Below are 25,386 nucleotides of genomic sequence, written 5' to 3'. Positions count from 1 at the left end.
CGTCATGAGATGGGTTGCCAACTGGCTCACGGACAGAACCCACATGGTAAAAGTTGCAGGAGCTAGGTCTGACTTTAAATCTGTTACAAGTGGAGTTCCCCAGGGCTCAGTTCTAGGACCCCTCCTGTTTGACATATACTTTTTAGAGGTACAGGCAAGCACAGGAGGACTATGGCTGACCAAGTTTGCAGACGACTGCAAACTAGGAGCGATAATTGACTTTCTGGCTGACACAGACATCCTCCAAAAGGGTCTCACTGAGACAGACACCTGGTGTCAAAACCATGGCCTCAAGCTAAATGCCAAAAGGTGCATAGTCATCCCCTTTGGAAAAAACAAAGTACCTACAAACTACCACATAGGTGGTAGCCCCCTAAATATGGAAACATAGGAAGGGATCTGGGGGACCCAAGTAGATAGTAACCTCTCCTTTGATAATTACATTGCCAAAGTGGTTAGAAAATCCTTCTATGTGGCCCTCCTAATCACAAAAGGGTTTGCATCCAGATTGAAAGAGGTCATTGGGCCCCTCTACGCATCACTCATCAGACCCATCATAGAATACAATGCCCCATTTGGGATGTACCTTACAAGACACCTGCAACAACTGGAAAGACCACAGAAGTACCTCACCAAGAGATCACTGGCCTCAAACAGATGCCCTATGCAGCTCGACTGAAGAAACTCCAGCTGTACTTGGTTACATACTCAGAGGTGATCTCTGCCTGACATACAAGGCCATGTCCAACCCAGAACTGATGGACATGCTCCACCTAAAGAAAACCATATCCCCTTGAGCCACATGCTCCAGGGATCTAAACCTCACCACAACAATAAATAGGATGTGCTGGAGGGATAGATTCCTGTCCCAGAGACTTCCCATGCTCTGGAACAAGATTCCAATCTACATTAGGCAGAGCTCCTCGCTAACCCTCTTCAAGAGAAACCTTGACTAGTGGATGGGAAACAGAAAGTTTACTCCAGGGATCACTTCAATGGCTCTGCTGGACAGAGGCACAGGGAACTAATCTAAGGGAGCGGCGAAAGCCAACACATTCCGGCTAGGCTTATAAATGCCTTTGGGCAGATAGCCTAATACCTACCTATGAACCTATGAACCTAAGCTCATCTAACTGATGACAGAATCCATTTATTTAAATTAAACACATTTGTAATTTAAAAATTATTTTTTCTCTTTATTTAGATATTTAACTGATGTGGATATATTGAGCAGTTACTAATATCCAGATTTCACTGTACAACTTGGCAATAAATAATTATCTATGCATATAGAATATTGGCAGGAACAGAAAATATTAAGAGTCAAATGTTGAGATCTTTTCATATTAAATTATACTTTTGTCTTTGACTTATATGGTATCATACATCATTTTTTGAGAACCAATGTTATGATACATCGTGGCTAATTTGCTGTACAAGTTTGGATTTTGTATGTACTGAATGTTCTTTGAGACACATATCTAGAACACAGATCATTACAAGTTATACAGTTGCTCACAGTTGAAAGAAAGTAGGCCTTTATGGGGAAAATATTTAATTCTACCCATTGTGTTTTACTGCTGTAAAGCAGAAGTATAAATGGTGACTTAAAAACAACAGCCTACATGCTTAAAAGAAGTAATTCAGAGACATACCTTTTAATCAAACAGACTACTGATATCTGATACATAAAATATATGTGTAAATGTTTGTTTACTATTGACCATTAGGCAAAGAACTTGAAATGTTTGTCCTGAACATGGAACCCTTTCAGAATGAAGCTTTTTATTTTAAAATTACGTACATGTATCAATATTAGTGCAACACCACCTACAACTGTACAACTTCAAAACAAAAAGGTTTTAGTGAAGCCTCTGTAAATGTGGAGCTTTACAAGAGTTGAGAAAGGAGTCCTGCCTTGTACAGTACTTTGGCAACAACAACCACAAAGCCTGCAGTGGCTATCAGGGAGAGGTGAGCAGATGCCATTGGGATATGAGGAAGTAAGAACCAAGGACACTGACATAATGCAGTACTGTCCGCCTGTGTTTAGGGGTAGTGTTCAAACTGAAAATAGGAAATTGTTGGGAGAACATTTCAGAAGGGTGTGAGGATCCAGGGTCATAGGGTGAGACATGGGTACAACACATTGCATAGCATAACCTGCAGCTGAAACCAAGATGCATAGAGGAGGAGAACCTGTGGACATAGTAATGCAAATCCAACAATATGGCACACACACACACACACACACACACACACACACACACACACACACACACACACACACACACACACACACACACACACACACACACACACACACACACACACACACACACACACACACACACACACACACACACACACACACACACACACACACACACACACACACACACACACACACCATATCTTGCTCAAAGAGGTACAGGTATCATTGTGACTACATGAGTGAGGCAATGCCTTGAAACGTTCACCATGCAAGAGAACGAAGTGCTACTGAAGGTCCTCTGCACACCTGCCATGCACCTCCTGGGCAAAGATGATGCAGTGAAGCGTTATCATTACCAAATTTGGCAGGGAATGGTACAGGATGTTAATGTTGTGTTTGGCATAATAGGCCTCTACAACAGGTAAGCTGGGTATTACTGATATTATGCTCCATCCAAAGCAAATACCATGGAACTCTGCAGCAGGCAGATCCACCACAGTGGGAATGGACTACCAACACAGAAGACCCTGAAATCCACATGCTTTGTGGTGTACAAACCCAATTTAGAGGAGAGACACAAGGAGTGGTGTTGCACCATCATGACTACAAGATTGCACCTGATATGGCTATGACACATCTAATTAACAAGGAGATGTGTAGGTTAGTGTCTCAGGTACAGAGGTCTGCTACCCACGGCATTGTGGAGATGGTGAGTGTGTTACATGGCTTTTGGATGGGAATGCAGCAAATGGAGAGGACATGGATCACTGAAACAAGGACCACAAAGTGCTGCTCCAGTAGTGGGTGGCAAATGCTTCCTCCACAGGTGCATCCATGAAACATGACAACCTCAATCTGCTCTGCTCCACATGTCATGGACGTCAGTACTTGGGGTGGTGCAGACATGATGTGTTTTGCAGAGCCCATCCCATATCAAACTACATGAAAAACTGGTGAGAATGCAACAGTGTTGCCAATGGGCACATGGTTTGACACCCCCAGTGTTTATCATCCAGACCAAAGATCTCACCATTTACAATGATCAACAGAAGTGTTCCCCAGTGTGAGTGAAAATGCATGGTCTTGTCACTGTACTTGTATCCACTCCCTGTTGTCTGTGGACACATAGCATGCCGTACATGCTTGTGAACAAGTAGTGTCCTATCCAGAACTGGTGCTCTGACTTGCACGCTTTCCTTACTGGCAAAGGCTCTGCCTGTCCTGTGACCCTGAAGAGGATAAAGCATATATCAGAGAATGAACAAATAAGTAAAATAGATGATTTTAATAAGAATGTCTTTAAGTTTAATAAAACAAAAGTCTGTTATGTCTTACTGTTCATTATTAGGGAAAAGATCTGAAATTTTATAATTATTAAAATGTGTAATGCCATCTTCAAAGCACATTTCAGTAGAAATAAAGGCACTTAGACTGAATTGTACCTGAAGTGCTAATGATTATTTTTGATGTAGAAGGCATACCAATGATTTTCAAGTAAGAAAATCCTGCATGGAACCAAGCCCAAGTGCATATACTATAGTTTTATGGATGACAACATGGCAGTGTGGCTGCACAAGCAATCACCTCTTCCTTTACAGAGATTGGCATACATGCTGTGATTATATCATAATCCTTAAAGAGAAAAAGATTTTCCTCCTCTTCTTCGTGTCACAATGCTCATATTTCAAAGTCAAGTACTAGGCTAGCTGCTCCTTGGAGGCCATTTTAATCCTTGTCAGTTTGCTTACCAAAGGTAAGAATCACACCCTGTACCTTGTGTTTGTAAGGTAAATACCTTAACCATTGCACCACCCCCAACCCTTCTTTTGTCTGTTACTGCTGGTCATGTGATTACTCCTATTAGATTACACTGGGCCCCAACATATTATACAAGGTTTGATACAATGATATACCAGCTGCATGCATAATAATATATGTTTAAGAAAAACATCTAGAGTGTCAAGTTAAACTAGGTATAACATTAGCATACTAGTACTGTGATTCCACATAGATAGTGTGACATGTTAGGTATTGTGCTGTGCTACAGTACCCTGCCAGGCTGGCGAGCACAAAATGCTACCATTTCCTGTTTCCATACCTAGTAGTGTAAATAGTGTAAATGTACCATATAGCACAGTCCTTCACAAGGAAAAAGGGCTTCTTATGAACCCATCCCAATGTCTTTACGGAACATTTGCTCATTTAGTAATCAAGGTTATTGCTTAAATGTATCATGTCTAGAATACCATAGGAAAGAATTATGTGTATATGATGTCTAATGGAAAACTCTGTAGAGTCTTGAAGGTAAATATGGGATCCAGGAAAAACTGCAAATGTCTGTGGCTTTTCTTGTTTACTGCACTGTGACCAAAGGTAGTATGTCCTGAGAACACATAAACCTAACATTGTACTTTTCACAAGGGCTATAAATAACCAGAAAAGATGCACCTCGAATCTTGAATATATGCCATTCAGTGACAGGTCATAGGGTCATACTAGGCTGTTGAGCCAGTAAACCATTTGTAGCCTAGCCTATGATCTTGACCCTGTCTTAGTTATGACTCCTTTCTATAAGGGTTAGAGGTGCAAGACATGGAGTGTACTTACCTCCAGTTATCTGAGTTATGCTTAAAAGGATCATGGATGCACTATGCTTTACCTCTAAGGGAAGTTTATTCCATAAAAAAAAATATTCTGTGAAAAATATATTAGTCTTGCCAAGAGGTCCTATATAGGTTCATAGATTAGTAGGTTCATTGATTAGTACTAGGCTAACTGCCCTTGTGGGCTTTTTTAAGCCAATTACCCCATGCAAGAATCAAACTCTACACCTTTTTTTCTCTAAGGTGAACCTCTTAACCAATATATCAACCTCCCACCCTAGATGTTTCAGTGATAGTTTCAGTCTCTTGCGTGGCTGTTTAGGCTGGTATTAGTTTCATGAATGTGTAGGAGGTTATATAGGACCAAATATTTTCAGGCTTTGTAGGAAAGTCAGAGATGTCCTCTAAATAATCGGTAGAAAATGGGAAAAAGGGAGACAACTTTAAGGCGGTCAGTGCAGCACAAGGAGGACAAAGGGGACATTATATTCTATTATTCTATTATTGGTCTAATAAGGGAGGAGCAGACGAAGACAATGACTTTCTTGGATCTAAAAGATATGTCCCTGGTGACTATTCTTGCTATATAAAATAATTTCTTAATAGTGGTAACATGATGGCCAAAAAATAGTTCACTGCAATGAAGGTATCCAAGTCCCTAATGAATGAATCAATTTTTAGTGGTGTCCATTTTTGCCAAAGGAAGTAATGCTGCATGTTTTGACATTTGTGTTTGAGGCCATGGTCTAAGTACCATTTGGTAGAATGAGTTAGAACCTCCTGAAAAATATATAGGTCATCTGGATTATTTATGACAGCTCCATAAGTCTGTAGGCATCTGCAAACATCATCGGCCACAGGCCATTAGTGTCTACTTTAATGTCAGAGATATACATCAAAGTGGAGTGGTCCCAGGGCAGATCCTTAAGGGACATGGCTAGTAAGAACTCTTTTAGCTGAGAGTGTGGTTCTATCAGTGAGCCAGTTTGCTATGTAGTGGGTATCACAGGAATTTAAATTTAAATAGATTAGTTTATCAGTGATGATCCAGAGTGTAATGGTATTCAAAGCTTTAACCAAGTCCAGATATGCCATGTGAGCCAATTTACCCAAGTCTAATGCCATAGTGACTATCTCAAAAAAGTTCATCAGGTTTAAGAGACAGGAATTGCCTATAACAAATCCAAACTGAATATGGTCTAGGGTTTGAAGACTGCCTAGCTCCTTGGTTTTGAGGTCCCTAACGATGCACTCCATTCCCTTACAGGTAGGACTGGTGATGTTGACAGGACGTTTGTTGCTGGGTCAGTCATGGGTCTTCCTTTGTGGAGAGGGAAGACTACAGCTGTTCTCTAGACTTCTGGCATGAATCCAGTGGAGAGGCTGAGGCTGAATATATGCAATAAGAAGACAGCTAGGCAGGGTTGTGTGCTGGCAAGAAGACAACCTGGCATACTGTCAGGGCCAATGGAGCTCCTGTTTTTAGCCTTGGATAGAGTACTTAGGATTTGCTTGGAGGTGATTTAGGGGGGGTGGCATAGGCATGCTTGTATGCTGTGAGTAATTTGAAGGAGATGGGGTTGTAAAGTTTGAGGTGAGAATGTCTGATAATATGTTATCAATGTCCTCTAGGGTTATGTACATGATGTTATTTTGTATTAGAATATTGCTAGTTACGATTTCATAGGTTGCTGACATAGCAGAAGTCTTTATGATTATCCTTAGCATATGTAGTGATTCACAATTCAAGTTTCCTCATAGAAGACTTGATTTTGTTGCTAAGTTCTTTGTTATTATTTTCCTGCTGATGGAGTTTTACGTTTGCTTTAACTTTTTTATGAGTTTCTTCTTCTTACTGTATGGTTGATTGTTACCAGTATACAGTGGGGTGGATTCATAAAGGATCACTTTTGCCTCCTATTAAGTGGGTTTATTATTAAATTTGGCCTGTATTGATGTCTTGTGGAGGTCAACACCTCAATTCTCACTTGAAGGTCGGTGTAGAATTTTATCTAGAAAAATTGCAGTGTTTGAAGAAGGGTCATCTAGGTGAGGAGGAAGAAGATATATTTGTGAGCATAGGGAATATATATTTGTGAGAATCAGATCTAATATCTTTGAGCCCCTCATTGAGATTTGGACTTGTTGGTCCAAGTATTTTTTTTTTATTATGAACTCATGGAACCTCTGTGCGTACTTGTTTGTAGTGGAGAAGGTTGCTCAGTTAATGACGGGATAGTTAAAGTCACCTAGTAGGACAGTGTTTGACAATATGATGAGGGATGTAATTTTGTTAAGATATGCCTCGGAGTAAGTCAAGACATGAAATACTTTCTTAGAAACACAGATACTCCCTTACCAACTATAGTATTTGATTTTGCATTGTGCCTATAGGAATGTAACCATTAAAATCCTGCACTGTGAGAGTGCTTTTACTGTTCTGAAACCATGTTTCAGTGAGTACACATATATCGATATTTTCAAGGGTTATGAATGCCTGTAAGGAGGGGCAACTTTTTGTTTAAACTTCTTGCATTCAGCAGTGCTTCTTTTATATGGTTTTGATAGTGGTTGTCTATGTGAGTAATTTGTGGAGACAAAGTTTGCCTAAAAAGGCACTATGAGGAAGAAAAAGTCTTAGTCAACATACCAAAATTATGAGGACAGAGAGAGAGAGAGAGAGAGAGAGAGAGAGAGAGCTGCAGACCATTCTTAGCAAACCAGCCAGGATTGTCAACATGTTATCCCAAGCTGACATATACTGGATCCCTGTAGAATGACACCAGGAATTAATTAAAGTCAATTATCCTTTTTTTTTACTGCTGCATCATTTTTGGTGTTGCTAGAAAATTGCTCAATATTCGTTTCCCTCCTTTTCCAGATGCATATTCTAAGTGCTTGAACAAGTCCCTCTTCAAATGATCCAAGGAGGTACATCTCAAGTCTTTCACTGTCACATGTGCAATGATCAGGTCATATATGTAAGCAGAATGAAGGGACATGATGACTTTAGTGATGTTACAAATCCTGGCTCCTGACGATTAATTATTACCCTGTCTTTATTCAGCCAGGTGAGTGGAGCATCTGTGTGTCTATCATCTATAACCAGGAAGTTGACAGATGAACTAGCTTAGTCTTGCTGTAATAAGGGCTTCGACATGCTTGCTAAGTGACCCTTGTTAGTGTCTGTGTTTCCTACAGCACTAGAGTGAGCTGTATGTTTAATATGATGGTGGGTTGCGTGCAGGAGGTAAATTTGAGGGTTTAGGTTGACGCCTTGTCTTTTCAAGTCCTAGAAGGCTTTGGTAAAGATTTTTAAAGGCATTAGCATAAGGTGGCTTATAGCTTGTAGCCCATGGACGTTGCGTAGGTGCAGGTGAGGGGTAAGACATTGGTAAGCTCACTATATGTAGCTGGCTGAAAGGGATGCCTCCAGTAGAGGTCCATATTTATATTTGTCATGGATAGAGTCCTTTGGGTTTAGTAGGAGTTCATTATTCATGAGCATGCAGTAGCTCATACACTGCCTCAGGACTCCATGTGCTATAAAGCTGGCAATAAAGGGAGGGTTCTCGTTTGACTGCCCATGATGACCAGTGCTGCAATATTTAAAGTAAGAGCAGACCTGAAGAGGAGCTGGAAATGTATTACATTTATGGAAATTAGTTGGGCTGGTTTTATGCTCAGTGTAACCTTACACTGCTCAGTGCATGTGGTAGCCAGGCTGTGCAGATTAGCATAATTTAAGAAGAAGCCTCAGTAGCTCAGTGCAACCTATGGAAATACCACTGCAGTCGCGATGCAGTGAGTGCAGCTCTACACAGTAAATACAACAGAAAAAAAAAAAAAAAAAAGAAAACTAAATGAAATCTGAAAGTGGAAATGTTGAAAGCTACACAGGGTCTGCAGCAATGAGTTTCACTTGCATCAAATCACAACTGATTTTAAGATGGTTTCCACCCATGGCTAAGCAGATTTATTCAAAGCAGTGATTTAACAAGAACAAAACAATATTAAACAAAACAAACCGGCTCAAAATTATTAAAAAGCAATCAGCAATATAAGGAAGACACTATTGGCTTAAAATGATTGAAATATATCCAAAGTACAGGCAATGCAAAAATATTTCAAAATACTTAAAAATGTATAAAATAGTAACAGGAAATACAGAGACTGTTCAAAATGGCAGGAATAGTTTAGTAACAAGTGTAGGCAAAGACAATTGCTTTCCTGTTTTTTCTCTATTTTCAGTTAACAGCTAGCTTGACTGTGAGGAACTTATAGTTCAATTCTCTGCAGTAAAGACCAGACAAATGTTCTATTGCCAAAATGCTGTCACAGATAATCACCTACAATTACAAAGCAGAATGTAATGCTGTTGTATTTGTTTCCAGAGAAAGTAAAAAAGTAAATATATAATACTGCTTTTTGTAATTTATAATATGTGCAGCTTGCTTAAAATACAAATGATTGCCACATGAAGATTTTTTTATTTTGTTTATTATGTATGTTTCTCCATTAATACCAATATGCTCAATGATTTGATCTTTCCTGGGAAAGTTATGCACAGCACAATGGTATTTTACACAGTTAAATAATTAGGCATTCTGTAAATGAATGAGGAAAAAATGCAGTACCAAAGACTGGAAATAGATGTTTCGTCAGACATATTTCAGGGATTTACACACTGCAGCAAACTGAACATAAGGAATGGAGATGAATCTAAAGTAGTTATAGGGCTCACAAACTCCTCCCGAGGAATGCTGCAATACCTAGTCAAGAACAATAAAACTAATGCAGCCAATCGTTATATATCTGATATTCACTGGGACTGAACACAAATTTACAATGATTTTAAAAGCATTATTTTCCATTTTTTAAACCACAAGACTTTATGCTGCTCCATTTAAAAGCAGGCATTACCATGTTCTTGAACATTTCAGAATATCATGTTCCTATAATATTATTTATTCAGCACTGCTACAGCTGTGGCTTTCTTCAGTTTCCTTGTACATATGTATGAATTTAGACATTAATGAGTGCTGTAATCTGTTGGGCTGCATTTCAAACGATTATGAAAAGCAGCAGCTGCTCTGACTCACAGCAAAGTTATAAATTGTATTACTGCATACTGATGCTGTTAAGAAAGCTTTTTTTACTCACTAAAGATAAAGGCGTCCTTAGCTACGAAGCATTAAAGATCCATAAAAGTACTGCAGTGATAAACTAGAACTCTGATTTCCTGCAAGACTGCGGTAGAAGTAAAATTAATTACCTAAAGCGCGTTCAATTGCAGGCCTTGCATCACATTAAATAAGACCAATGACTGCTGTGTATAATGATTGTTACCACCTCATACTGGGTTTTATCACTTTCTACTGACCATTTTCAGTAGCATTATGCAACTATCACTGTCTTGATGTATTTTACGTCCTGCACATGAAGGGATATACTCTTGTGAAAATTTTCCGGGAATTATACTGGGGCATTTACATACAAAATAACCATACATTGTGATGTTAGCCTCCAAGGTAAAATGACAGCTGCATCTATAATTTTAATGAAAAATACAGTTGTTTTTTTTACTTTACTTCAAAAAAGAAAATTCAGTCTGACAATACAGAAATGCACAGTTATTATATGTCAAAAGTCACAGCACACACTTGTGACTGAACAGTACTGATAACTAAACTTTTAGTTGTCACTGAATATTCTGAAAATGTTGTATTTGATTAATTTCTAATGATCATTACCCTTACTGTGATCATACCTATAAATGGAAATATTTTTATTTGTGTTCAGGTTTTCTTGCAGTATTTCAAAGGCAAGTCACATGCATAATTGGAAATGTTTCTAGATCAAATTTAAAAATTTCAACGGTGAAAATAGCACAGTTATTTCCATGTTTACCTCTCCCTCCATAAATGTTGAAGCGCTGAGACGCCACTTTTCTCAGATCCCCCTTATCACTTCTACCATGATATCATTCAGAAAACCCTTCATCCATCATATTACATTGAGTCACATTACTGACTCTGTGTATATCCTGATCTAGCCTAACACTAGGTGCATTCTTCCTCAAAATCTCATCAAAGGTTGTATAAACATTTTTCTCCACTATGACTATCAAGGGTCACAGTACCCAAAATGTCATACACAGATATTTCTGTTTGCATTAATCTTCCCCTAACCTTTATCACTAACCTCTCATTTGAGAATGGAACTGTTTCTGCAATATAAAAGCTTCCATCACTCCTGTTAACTAAGGTTCCATACTCATCACTTTCAGAATAGTATATGCCTATAGCCATGTTCCCTTCCATATCTATCCCAGAATATTAAAGGCTTATAGGCATGTATACCTCCCTTGTTGAGCTCTTAAAAAAAAACAGTCTGCATGCAAATAAATACTTAACCACCTCCTTGTCGTCCATACTCTGCAACTCACCTAACCATTGTGAGGTATGAGAATCCAAGGACTTGGGTTTCCTTTGAGAAACACATCAGCTTGTTAGAAAATAAGCACTTTCTCACATGGGACTAATATTAAAATCAACATTCTTACTGAGGAGCTCAACATTCACATGCTTTACAAAATACATATAAGACCAGTTTTTGAATATAGTAATTTAATTTGCATTTACACCACGAGTCAACTAAATAGAATTGAGTCTGTCCAGAGAAAATTTACCCAATGAATGCCATCCACAAGAGATGCTATCCTGACAGATGTAAAAAATAAATTTATTTACCTCTCACTTCAAATATTTTCATGTAAAGGACATTACTGTATTTAAAGATGAAAAGGACGACCTGTTACAGCCAGCAATTAATTTACATTTCTCTTCAAACTCTTCTTCTCATTAATACAAAATATTAATTTTTGCATTCAGCGCAACAGAAAAAGCATAAGGAGTACTTGTCTAATAGAAACAATCTCAAGTATTTGGAACAAAATTCCTTGATATATATATATATATATATATATATATATATATATATATATATATATGGGCTGGATTCACAAAACCCCCGTGTAAGACTTAATATGTCTTACTCGGAGGCTGCAGTTGAACGGTATGACGTCAGCATGCCATGCATATTCATGAGGGCATGCTGAATCATACCCTAGTCTAACACGGTCCATGTAGGAAAGTAGGGGGCATGTCCGATCGCCATGTACTGCAAAAGGACACGCCCCCAGAAGAGTCAGAGTCCTGAAAGTAAACACCCACGAGCGAGTCCTCTGAAATGTCAAGGAACACAACACCACACATCTCCACAGACTAAACCCTACTGAAAATGTGTAAAATGTAAAAATAGCAGTTTCATTTTTTTTTTATAATTTCCAAAATGTTTGCCCACATTTGCACTCGTTTGCGCGGGTATGCCCTTCGCTCAGTCACAGTTAGCAGACATTGAAAAGTATATAAGATCTACATATGCAAATTAAGCCAAGTAGCAATAGCGTAGTGGTAGAGACGTCAGCCAAAGAGGAGGTAGTCACGGTTCAAGCCCCCACAACATCATTCTCCATTCTTATTTAAATAAGTATGAAACAATCCCCTGACATATATATATATATATATATATATATATATATATATATATATATATAAAACTATAATTTAAGTAAAATGTAATGAAACGGCCCATGTATTTGTGAACAAAACCGACATAATATATAAAAAAGGACCATAATTGCCCATAGCTTAGCAACTCTTTAACAAGCTGAATATGAGTGCCCATAGGTGAGCAGCGCTTTAACAAGCTTAAAATGAGTGCCCATAGCTGAGCAGTGCTTTAACAAGCTTAATATGAGTGCCTGTAGGTGAGCAGCACTTTAACAAGCTTAATATGAGTGCCCATAGCTGAGCAGCGCTTTAACAAGCTGAATATGAGTGCCCGTAGTTCAGCAGCACTTCAACCAGCTCAATATGAGTGCTTATAGGTAAATAACATGTTACCCAATGTATGCTGTTTGCGTGGAGCTGCTCAGAGTGCCAACCAGCTCACCATCGGGCAACGTTGGGCAAGCTGTAGCAAAGTCACCTTTACACAGATACACCTCCTAGCCTGACTAGACAGTAGTAAAATAAAAAAGCAACGACAAGGGTCAAACCCGGGACACTGTGCACCATAGTCAAAGTACTGAACCACTAAGCCATGACAGTTGTACGTAGAAATACAGTATAAGCATACATATAGGAATGAATGAAAATAGAACCATGACAAAGCAGGTTTGCTGTAAGCGGATAAATATCCAAAATAGCCAATCACAGATAAGTGCGGGAAAACCGGCATATATAAGCCCCATAGGCGGGAATACACACCATAACTGATTGTGGTACCCATTTGCAGTCAGGATGGCAGGTGCAGGAGAGGGAAATTGCTTTAGAGCACAAAGGTAGGGTGTTGAGGAGTCAAAATATATGGTTTGGCTCCTAGTCCATGATCATGAAGCGCAACTCATGCAGGGCCAGGTTCAATGGGGAGCGTACAAGGCAGAGGCGTGGAACCGGTTGGCACATGATCTCACCAGTGCCACAGGCATACCAAGGACTGGTGAACAGGTCTGTCACCACCATGCGGACCTGAAGCAGTGAAAGGAGGACCAACTGAACTGATGGATCCAGGAGGCCCGCCAAATGCCCAATGCCCCACTACTGAGTAAGTATCCATGTAATTAAGTATGTAAGAAATGCTATCCTAGCCTATAGTATGGATAGGTATGTTACAATAGTCCTTCATTTATATTACAGCTGCAGGTGTTCGTTCCACGAATTGGCAAGCCTACGCTGATAGGCTGGTGAGGTTGTGCCACTAAGCAGGTTAGTAATTATTCTGCTGGTATTGTTATAGAATATAAGTGGGACAGCTTGTAAAAGAGTTCAGTGTTGTAACCCAGTAATAAAGGTCAAATAAGCCTAAAAGAAAGATTCTGCTAGTATTGTAAGATTAGATAAGTGATGCGGCCTGGAAAAGAGTATTGCAATCCAGTAATAAAGATTAAACAAGTCCCAAATAGAGTTTCCACCTGTATTGTAATATCAGATAACTGCTTCAGCCTGAAAATGAGTGTTGTAATCAATCAACAAAGGATAGACAAGTGTCGAATACATCCTTGTAAATTCTGCCATATGAAATAGGTGAGTCAACTGGAATAGACTGTTGTAACCCAGTAATAAATGCTAATAAAGCCTAGAATTAAGTACCATCCTGAAATGTAAATATAAAATAAGTGAGAGAGTGTAAGAAAGAGAGTTTGAAGCTACCAAGAAAGCTGTAATAAGTCTGGAATAAAGGTATACTGCATTCACTACATAATGAAAAGAATGAGACAGCCACAACCAAAGAGTGAAATGTCTTTAATAAAGTACAGAACCTGGACTGTATCCATCCCATAATTTGGATATGTTGCTGTACCCTTGCATTATGGAGATAGTATGGTTGTATGAAATGCTGAACATCCACAGCTGTCTAGACCCATATAAATCAAATGTAGCAGGATGCTTTACCTGAACACAGCCAGATATGAACATATATGAATACAAATGGAATGTATATTAATGTAGCAGTAACATCCCCATCACCAACATTCCTAAGGTTACATACAGGAAACTGTACTAATACATGTAGGGGATATATATCTGCATCTACTAGGAATGTACAGTATATATATAGGTAGTTTAAGTTGTTAATGTAATATGTCTCCACCCTACCCTATTTTCACAAATTATGCCATTCCACACTAAACTGGGTATGTGCATTCACAATTAATTCCCATGGACATTTGTCCTGTTGGTTTATACATATCTGCATGTACGTTGATGCATGTGCCCTGTTCACATATCCAAACCTGACGGCCTGTTGCCACCAATCAACCCTGCATGCTGTTGGAATGTCCACTGTTGTTCTAAATATGCATGTGTTATGCTTGCTGCTTAATGTTCGGAATTCATGTGTGTTTGGGTAATGGGAATACTGATGCATGCTGTTACAACTAATTTTCAGTGGTGTTGTTTGTTACTAACCCAAAATACCATAAAATACTACTAAACATAGGACAACAGGGAAGGCGGGTTCCAGCAGACCCACCTCTCCCACCTCAGCTGGCGAGTGCACCTGGCACCAGTGTCCAGGCCGGGACCTCCTCCTCCGGTGGCCCTGTGCCACCTTCGGGTGGAAGCGCTGCAGGGGATGGGGCTCGTTCCCCCTCTGCAAGCGTGGCCAGAGGAGAACTTCCACTCACCCTCCATAGGGTCCGGTTTGTGGTGCGTAGTGAGATCAGGCGTGACTGATCCCCTACGCCAGCTTGAGGTGAGAGTGGCACAACTCATGGGTGTGCCTGCCTGTCCTATCCAGCCCCCAGCACAGCCCCGGCCTGGGCTGTGAAGGCGCAGTGGTAACTGCCCATGGGTGGGGATCTCAGTTCCACTGTTGCCATCTGAGGGCTCATGGGCTTGCGATATCCAAACATCCGTCCCCATCAGTTGTGTTTACCCCCCACATGTGTCATACTCCGCCACTGTATGCATCTTGTTTGTTTTGTCTGTTAACCTCCCCAACCTACCTCCCCAAATATACCTACTTCCTGTACCTCACATTCCACTCTCATCTGAAAAAAAATAAAAAAGGGCACTCTGTTCCCACAAAAAAATTACACCCCATACATAGCTGCCCATTTCGCATACATGTCTGCTGGACATGTAAACTGATAATTACAATTGGCTGTACAATATATTTTGTTGTCCTCACCCCTCTCGCAGGGGTGGAAGGTGTCAAATCTCACTCTAAATTTCTAACATATGCACAGCTGTTGCTGGTAAAGAATTGGGCAGCTATGGGCCTTCCCTACATCCTTCCTGCACATCCCGAGCTTGTTTTCCTACTGTCCTACCCTCTTTGTGCCCCCTTTTTCACCACTTTCCTATTTCCCCATTTTCTTTTCTTTAGAAAAAAATAGTGCAGGTGTTAGCGGGAGTAAACACTTTTAAGCAGTAGTCAGCGGGTGTGCGCTTGTGTGCGCTTAGCTAAGCATAGATAAGCGTAGCTAAGCATCACGCAAACTCATGCAAATTCACTTACAACTGCTTAAAAGTGCCTTAGTCACTCTGTATAACAAGACCTGTAGTCTGCTCATCAGCAAAATAAATACCCCTGTCAGTCTCGAACCCAGGACCTCGGAAACACTAGACTGCATGAATTACCCACTGAGCCACAGCAGATATACAAGAACTTGGTGCTGAAAGAAATATATCATGAAATACAAGGAGTGAATGTAAAGGGAAAATAGGAAGGCCATTACTCAAAGCTTGTTCTGTGTATCTTTACTGGCAATACTTGTGGAATTGCATTACATTAGTGTGATAAGAGAAACAGCCATGCTAGTAGGTAATAATGTTACAGTAGCACCTTACAAACCCCACACAGTATCAGAGCTGGATAAACACCACCATATTTGAATAGGTATGAGGCCAGACCTCCCAACTGTGACTGATTTACAGGGATGTCCCTGATTTGCAAACAAATGTTTTCTGTGCCCCACTGACTCCCTGTGAAATGTACTCACAGTAGGCAGAAAGGTGGGGATTCCCACGTAATGGTAACTGTCAATAAGTTACAGTAGACACTACTTGCATGTCAGAAATGGTGTAGTAATACATATGCTCAAAATACCCCACAGTCACAACTGCAGAATATCTGAAATATATCACGGGTGTATCCCACTGATATGTACCTTTCCCTGAGGCTGGTCAAATATATACCTGAGAGGATCTAAGGCCTGGATGTGTCAGAAACACACAGGTATATCAGCCTGTCTGCTGTTACACACTCTGCGAATAGCTGTAGAATTACTTCCACAAGCATGCCCTTATATAAGAGTACAACACAGAAATATCAAAGGATGTAGCCATCTAACATACTAATGACAGTATAGCAGTTCACAAGCACTGCATGTGCCTGATATTCATAATTGTTAGCACAATATACTTAGTTGTTCTCACCCCTCTCTCAGGGGTGGAAGGTTAAAAATGTCACAGCAAATGTCAAACATATATACAGCTATTGCAGTTAAAGAAATGTGCAGCTATGGACCTTCCCTACACCCAGCCTGCACATCCCTAGCTGGTGTCCCCACTGATGTCCTGCTTCCCGCTTACAACTGTTTAAAAGTGCCTTATTCACTCTGTATGACAAGGCCCTAGTACTGCTCAGCAGCAAAATAAAATACCTTTGTAAGTGTCAAACCCCAGTTCTTGGGCTCACCAGACTGCATGAAGTACCACCAAGCCACAGCAAACATATAAGAACTTAGTGCTGAAAGAAATATATCATGCATTACAAGGAGTGAATGTAAATGGAAAACAGGAAAGCCATAGCAACACATTCCAGTAAAGACAAATATCAGGCATTCAAGGAGTGAATCTAAAGGGAAAATAGAAAAGCCATAGCAACACATTGCAAGAACTACTGTTGTATGCCAGTTAATCCACAAATCCCACAGGGAAGTACATACTCCCATGTAAACAGTGTTAGCATTAGCAGGTGTGAGTTAACATACACACTGAGAAGAGTGCACTGGAAGAAGCAACAGTCAGGTTTCAGTACAACATGCATTTCAGTGGCTACAACACAGCCTCAGACATGAGAGATATACCAACCTTCTGACTGACACAACAGTGTCCACAGCAAACCAGCATGGTCCCCACCTTGCAAAACTGAAAGGCCTACACCTACCTAACCTATCATTTTATAGCAGTGTTCTGAAATCACAGTGAGAACTGCAAATACCACACAGCAGGCTGCATGCAATAAACTAAATGCTGGCCACCAATTGGTGCAGAGGCCATCACATGCACATGTGCAGATACCTACAAAAGCAGCCTGTACTGCCAGTCCACACATGCAATAATATCATTGCAGCAACTGGAGGGGGAGAGAGAGAGAGATAGATAGAGTCAGAGACAGAGACAGAGACACAGACCAAAAAAAAAAAGCCAGCAAGCAAAGCAGCAGGCAAGCCAGCAAGCAAGCAAGCAAGCCAGCAAGCACGGCAGCAAGCAAGCCAGCAAGCAGGCCAGCAAGCAAGCCAGCAAGCCAGCAAGCAAGCCAGCCAGCAAGCCAAAAGAAAAAAGCTGTCAGAGACAAAGGTAATGTAAACTACATAATCTAATAATCTACATACTGTGAACCCTCCATATGTGTTAGCAGTCTGTATATATATGTATATGCAGATCTGCATAGGGCAAGGGACATACTGCAACTGTTAGTGAAGGCTGGACATACATATGTAGTTGAAGGTTACTATGTGCACATATCAATGTAGGTTGTAGTGTGTGGCATTGAAAACAGCATGCAGTGCAGGTATATGTCATGTGGTGGTGAACTTCTGTGGGACTGAGCCAGTGAGGCCTGCTACAGCTATACGGCCTGAGGACAGCATAATGCATTCTGCACAACACTGTGCAATATCATTACAGAATGGTATGTCTCACAACTGTTTCAGAAGTGATATTCCCACCATGAAAGGTGGGCAGTCTATGTGCCTACATGTGCATGTATATGTACAGCAATGGATGTTTAGAAGTGTGTATATATATATATATATATATATATATATATATATATATATATATATATATATATATGTATATATGTATATATATATATGTATGTATATATATATATATATATATATATATATATATATATATATATACATATACACACACACACACACACACATATATATATATATACACACACACACACACACACACACACACATATATATATATATATATATATATATATATATATATATATATATATATATATATATATATATATATATATATATATATATATATATATATATATATGTATATATATATATATATATATATATATATACATATATATATATGGGAACACTTCACATAATCGAATTATTAAAATTAATTTCATATGGTCAAGACCATATGATCGAGATTTTAATAAATCTAATGTGTAGTGTTTAGAAATAACACTTTACTTTTTAATACATTACGTGCACACAGAGGCAAGTATTGTTGTATGCCTTGTGTGTACGTAATGTTGTATTTGTTTTGTGGTGTTGGCAGGAAGTGAGAAATCTCCGCTTTATGCTTCCGCATACAGCGCAAGACGGGAGATTTCCCATCTCCCCACTGTAGCGCGATCTTGGAGTTGGTATATTTAAGTTGGCACATGATCTCACCAGTGCCACAGGCATACCAAGGACTGGTGAACAGGTCCGTCACCACCATGCGGACCTGAAGCAATGAAAGGAGGACCAACTGAACTGATGGATCCAGGAGGCCCGCCAAATGCCCAATGCCCCACTACTGAGTAAGTATCCATGTAATTAAGTATGTAAGAAATGCTATCCTAGCCTATAGTATGGATAGGTATGTTACAATAGTCCTTCATTTATATTACAGCTGCAGGTGTTCGTTCCGCGAATTGGCAAGCCTACGCTGATAGGCTGGTGAGGTTGTGCCACTAAGCAGGTTAGTAATTATTCTGCTGGTATTGTTATAGAATATAAGTGGGACAGCTTGTAAAAGAGTTCAGTGTTGTAACCCAGTAATAACTTCACTTCCTTACAACAGTTCTTATTGGAAAGGAACTGTTGTTAATTTAAATGGCCTGCTAGAACTAATGTATATAAAGGAAGTGAAAATGGTTGCTCATACTTATGAAACATGTCTTTCTGAAGAAGTCTTGATAATAAATAAGACGAAAGCGCTAAAGTTCTACAAGAGTTGTTGGTGTTATTTACTATTTTATTGAATGCTTTTATTGTCACGAAGTTCATTTCTTAGTTAAAATTTCTTCTCTTCGTTCAATTTTTTTGAGTGCGGTTAATTTTAGTTATATGTATATATATTTACATATATATATATATATATATATATATATATATATATATATGGATATGTATATATTGATATATATATATTCATATGTATATGTGTGTGTGTGTGTGTGTGTGTGTGTATATATATATATATATATATATATATATATATATATATATATATATATATATAAAGAGAGAGTGAGAGAGGGGGACATGGGGGCAGATGTACTGCAACAGGTGCCTGGTGACCAAGGCATGGACCGAACACCATTGTTGATACTGCAGTACCATACCCCATTCCAAAACATGTTACCCACTAACTACCACATAGATGGTTGCCTGATTACCACTGGAGGTGTCAGAAGGGAACATGGGACACTGGTTTAAAATAGCCTCCCCTTTGATATCCACAGTGGCACACTAGTCTTTTAAATCCTGTACATGGTATGTGTCATCACAAAAGGTGTGTCAGCTAGGGAAATGTAAGTCAGTGTGCCCCTCTACACCTCGCAATGTCCTATACAGTATGTACCTCCCATGAGAACTACAGCAAGTGGAAAGGCCACAGACATACCTAACAAAGACTGATAATGCCCTCAAACACATTCCCTATGCAGACTGACTCACAAAACCACAGCTAGAGTGCCTTGCATACCTTCCTACATAGAGGTTACCACTGCTGGGCATACAGAGTTATGTCACACCCATACCACCCATACCAGTCGGCCAACCACCATTGCAACACCTCAAAATCCGTCCAGCCCACATGACCTAGGGCCCTAATCCTTGTCACTGCACTAAACAGCATATGCTGGAGGTACAGGTTTCTATACACAAATATGCCATACCCTGGACTAAACCACCTAGCATTAACAAACAAGGCTCCTTATTAGTAGATGTCATACATACCCCTGATGAATGTTATGGAGATAGGTAATATGCCCTGTGAGTCACCTCTGTGTAGCCTTTTCACGGGAGCAAGTAAACTCACATTACATGTGTCCCAAAGGGCAGGGTAGCATATGGCTAGGCTAACCTAGGCCCAGGGCCAATAGCATAGTACCTACCTATGACACAATGGACACACACATGTACTCAGTGCAATACCAGCTATGTGAGGTTGAATGAGTGTGACATGGACTGTGTGCAAGGTCTGTAAAGGTGTGATAGCTTAGCATGAGTTTGTGTCTGTCATGGTAGTTTTTGTCATAGGTGTGAGGCCAGAGAAAGATGTGTCAGTTATCGGGATGCAAACATAGTAGATTGGCATATGTTGTGCTGTAGTTCCCTGTGTACGACTGCGGTGTCCCATCGTAGGCAGAAGCAATACATGTATGCTCAGTAAGTGGTACTGCTGTTAAATCCACCTCACATATGAACTGTTGTACTATCTGAAGTTGTAGGCCTAAACACTACAGTATGGTGTATGTTCACATTCCCTGGTAACACTGTCTGGTGTGTTTCCTGTAGTCTGCACAGATTACATACCTCATGCATAGGTATCTGTAAGTAGGGGCACACAGTACTATAAGGTACACAGTTAATGCTCATCTGTGTCGTCATACATTTGTGTGTTGTATGTATGTGTAATGTGTGTATAATGATGCCTGTACCATGGCCGCAATCACATGTGTGTTACAGGGTATGTGTGTGTACCTGGCAGCATGTATACTCTGTGACAGCAGTATGCTGGCTATATTAGCAACTGTGCACATATGTCAGGTAGGGGTATGGCATCAAAGACTAGGGTGGATTACCATTGAAACTGTAAATGTGCATTGCATTCATTGCATGGGATGACAATATTCTTCATCCATTAGCTTGATACATACCCCCAGTGCGAGGTTGTGCATTGTATCCCAAACAGTGTGCCGAGTGCTGGTGTATACTAGTTTGTTGTATAGAGTGTGGCAGGCACTGTCAGACAGTTGTGGGCTGAGCACTGATATGTGGTATTGAACATGTGTATCCCTTGATAGACAGACAGATGCTATATATGCCAGTGATATCAGTACATTAGAATATTAAGTGTGCCACATGACTTGCTCACATGTTTTTCTTTTCCTTCCTGGGTGATGGTGCATCAGCGTAACACACCTTACACAGCAGCAGAGGATCAGGAGATCCACCAGAGCCTGGTGCAGAATTTCTCTGTGCTGTTTTCCAGGACCAGCCAGAACCAGCATGAGAGGGCTGCACTGTGGCAAGATCCTGTCCGTCGGGTACATGACATAGGCATGCATAACTGGACATATGAGCAGGTACGCCATCACTGCAGTGATTTAATTAGACATGTCCAGCAGTGTGCGTCTGATATCCACAGACAACAGCTTGCCACAGGTGGTGGGGTACCTATCCACCCCCCCTCACCAGTGTGGAGGAGCACCTCCTAAGTGTTGTGGCTCCAGGCCAACAACAACAACATCCACAAACACGTGTCATCATGGAGGCCGGAGCCACCCAGCATGTTGAAATGGAGTGTGCAGGTAACATGCCATATCTGTAGTTGACTGTTCTCTGTACTGGTAGTTTATGCATGTGTGAGATATGTACTGTGTGTGTAGCTGTTAACCTGCCTATTCTTCTGCAAGATTGATATTCTGAGCAGAGTCTGTACACCTGTGAAAGCTACCTGTTGTACTACTGTACTTTATCATACTCACAGTATCAATGGCACAGTTGTGGCCACTGGCAATCACTGTCATATTTTTGCAGGTCCCTCTGGAGTGACAGCAAGGCAGCCAATCCATGCTGGTGAGTGTGTAATAACAATACTATTGCTAATGACATGTGCATGTCATATGGAGGTGTGCTGTGTGCACATGTAACACCTACGCATAATGCATGCTGTGCATGTTTGCTGTGAAACTATGCATATCCCATTATTCTCAGTAGCTGCCTCACTCACATGCAATACACAGAGCATGACACACATGTGTGGCAACACAGTACTGGACATTGTATAGGCATACCTGATACACGTGTACACAACACACACATGTTTGGCATAGACACTACATCTTAGCCTGCTACACATGTCCAATTATGACACCTGCTGTATGCCCACCCTTCAGTATCCCACTTATCATCTACGCAGCACACATAATATACCTGAGGGGTAGAGGCCTACCATGTCTTTGTGCAACAGTCTTGAACAAATAATACATTAATGTTAGGCAATGCTCACTATTGGCCACCTTACACACCCATGTAACAAGTAGCTGTGTAATTGTGGATGTAGTCATGTTATGGCACTTCAGGTACAGCATGCTAGCTGCATGTCTGGCACACATTATTATTGTTGACTGACCACAAGAAGCATGTTGATCATGTCTCATGTTACTACACCACATCCAGTTCCACTGACCACAAAAGTACACATAGCAGTTATTGCATAGCACCATCATGTGTTTTGTGTGTGTGTGTGTGTGTGTGTGTGTGTGTGTGTGTGTGTGTGCAAATATATGCACCCACAGCTTGTAGTTCTTTCTTGTTGTTCGTTGGAATAAAGCCTTTGTTTTTGAACTGTTTGCAGAGCTTTTATACGCAGTTTAAAGTCTAACTGAATTTGAGGGTTTGTTCAATCGGAACAGTACTCATACTAGCAGTATTGAGTGGCGGTCTGCAGTGTGCTTGTCACCGGACTTCTTGGATCCTTCTCTGGTGGTTTTCTACTTGCACAACATTGTTATGTCTTTGTACACACTGTGTCCCAGGATGGAGACAATCACTGAACAACTACACACAAGCATCAAGTACACGTATACTGTTATTAACAAGGGCTGTCTACACTTGCACTGCATGTTCCTGTGCAACACATAATCTGCATGCTGACACGTGTGCAGTGATGCTTTTCCTTGTGATACTGTCATCCACCCTCAAACAGTATTGTGTATGTGTTGGATTGCAGGTGTGTCTGTGTTTGTATCTGCTGTACTGAAGAGTGTGCCTGTGTGCATGTGTGCATGTGCGCCTGTGTGCATGTGTGCCTGTGTGCATGTGCACCTGTGTGCATGTGTGCATGTGCGCCTGTGTGCATGTGCTCCTGTGTGCATGTGCAGCTGTGTGCATGTGTGCATGTGTGCATGTGTGTATGTGTGCATGTGTGCATTTGTGCATGTGTGCATGTGTGCTAACATCATGTACACATTTGTAAACTGTGTTTCCTATCTTCCTCTCACAGGTTCTGATGTTGCTCTGGTGGAGTGCAGCAGGGAACCTGAAGCCACTGCTGGGGATAGTGATAATGATGATACATGTGTACTGGCACAGGGAGGTGTGACAGGGTCTGTCATTGGTCAGCCAATCGACTCTACACAGCAGTCAACCCCATCAATGCGCACAGTCATCCTGCCGATACATCCATTGTCACCAATGTCCTTAGCTGAGGGACAACAAACAGTGGGCATTGACCAGGGTAGTGTGATATCATTGGCACATACATCCCCTCACAGCAGCCATGGCCAGATTTCTGACATGGTACCACACAAGCAGATGTCCAGGGGTTCTCATGGGAGCATCCGTGGGTGTACTGCCCCTGTCAGACGTGCCCACAGAGGTCTTTCAACCTCAGCTATGTTCCGAGCTGTAATGCAGGCACAGGCACGTATGGAACGGTACACCAGACAGGGTCTGAGGGAGCTTAGAGCACATCGCACCGCTATGAATGACACTATGCGTGATGTTGCATCTGCCATCTGTAATATCAGTGAGGTCATTGATAGATGTTGGGGGGACACATTAGATCTCTTCCACAACTACATATCCAGGAGCCAGGACAGTGCAGGACGGTTGAGGTGTCGACGTGGACGTATGCCAGCAACATCATCAGCTGGCAGTCGTCGCGGACGACAACAAACCCGCAGCCGCTCCCATAGTGCCAGTACCAGCCCCAGTAATGCTGGGTCTGTGCTGTCATTAGACTGTCCTAGAAGGCCACATGCACATGGCTCTGGACAGTCCCAGCAGGGACATGTGTCCAGTCAACAACCCACTGCTTCTGATGACAGTACCCAGTCTGGCTTAGCACCTGATACTGTCGGTAGCACCCTTGCCAGGCACAGGTATTGTGTCCGTGGCCAGAGACAGTGATCTGTATGACCTGGCAGGTACAGTCTGTGGCTGTCCAAAAACACCAGTATATGGCAGCCACGTGGTGGAACTGTGTGCATGCATACACACACACATAATGCTAACACCTAGGGCTAACACATACACACACACATCACATCAACATTGCCCCATGTTTTACTGTTGTCCCTCACTAACACACACACACACACACACACACACACACACACACACACACACACACACACACACACACACACACACACACATATATGTTGATTGGGTGTGTCAATGGCAGACTCTGGCAAACCAAGTACATACCCTGTGCATATGATGAAACTGTGCCACCTCCTGCCATCTGTAACATTGATGCAGGAACAGGATAGCATGGTGCTGATGCATAGGGTGACTACATAGCACTGTAGTACTAATATCATGTTGTTAACAGTACAGTGTAATGACATCGTTGTGGGTATATTCGAGAATGCATGATGCATTAACTATGATTGTCATTGTAGTTTTGTATACACCAGTGTTAATTCCCAAAGTGTACTGTCTGCACATGTGCCACATGGCTGTTGTGTGTACCTGTGCCTGCATGTGTTGGGGTG

General features: G+C 40.9%; 1 protein-coding gene across 1 annotated transcript in view; it reads right to left on the bottom strand.

The window, feature by feature from the left end:
• The window catches only part of CLCN1 (chloride voltage-gated channel 1), a 2,440,475-nt gene that overhangs the window by 1,173,716 nt on the left and 1,241,373 nt on the right, over nt 1-25,386 (bottom strand). The window lies entirely within an intron of this gene.

The sequence above is a fragment of the Protopterus annectens genome, chromosome 8.part0 (assembly GCF_019279795.1).
Source record: "Protopterus annectens isolate FY-2018-M chromosome 8.part0, PAN1.0, whole genome shotgun sequence".
NCBI classification, from domain to species: Eukaryota; Metazoa; Chordata; order Ceratodontiformes; family Protopteridae; genus Protopterus; species Protopterus annectens.
This window is presented reverse-complemented; position numbering and strand designations above follow the sequence as displayed.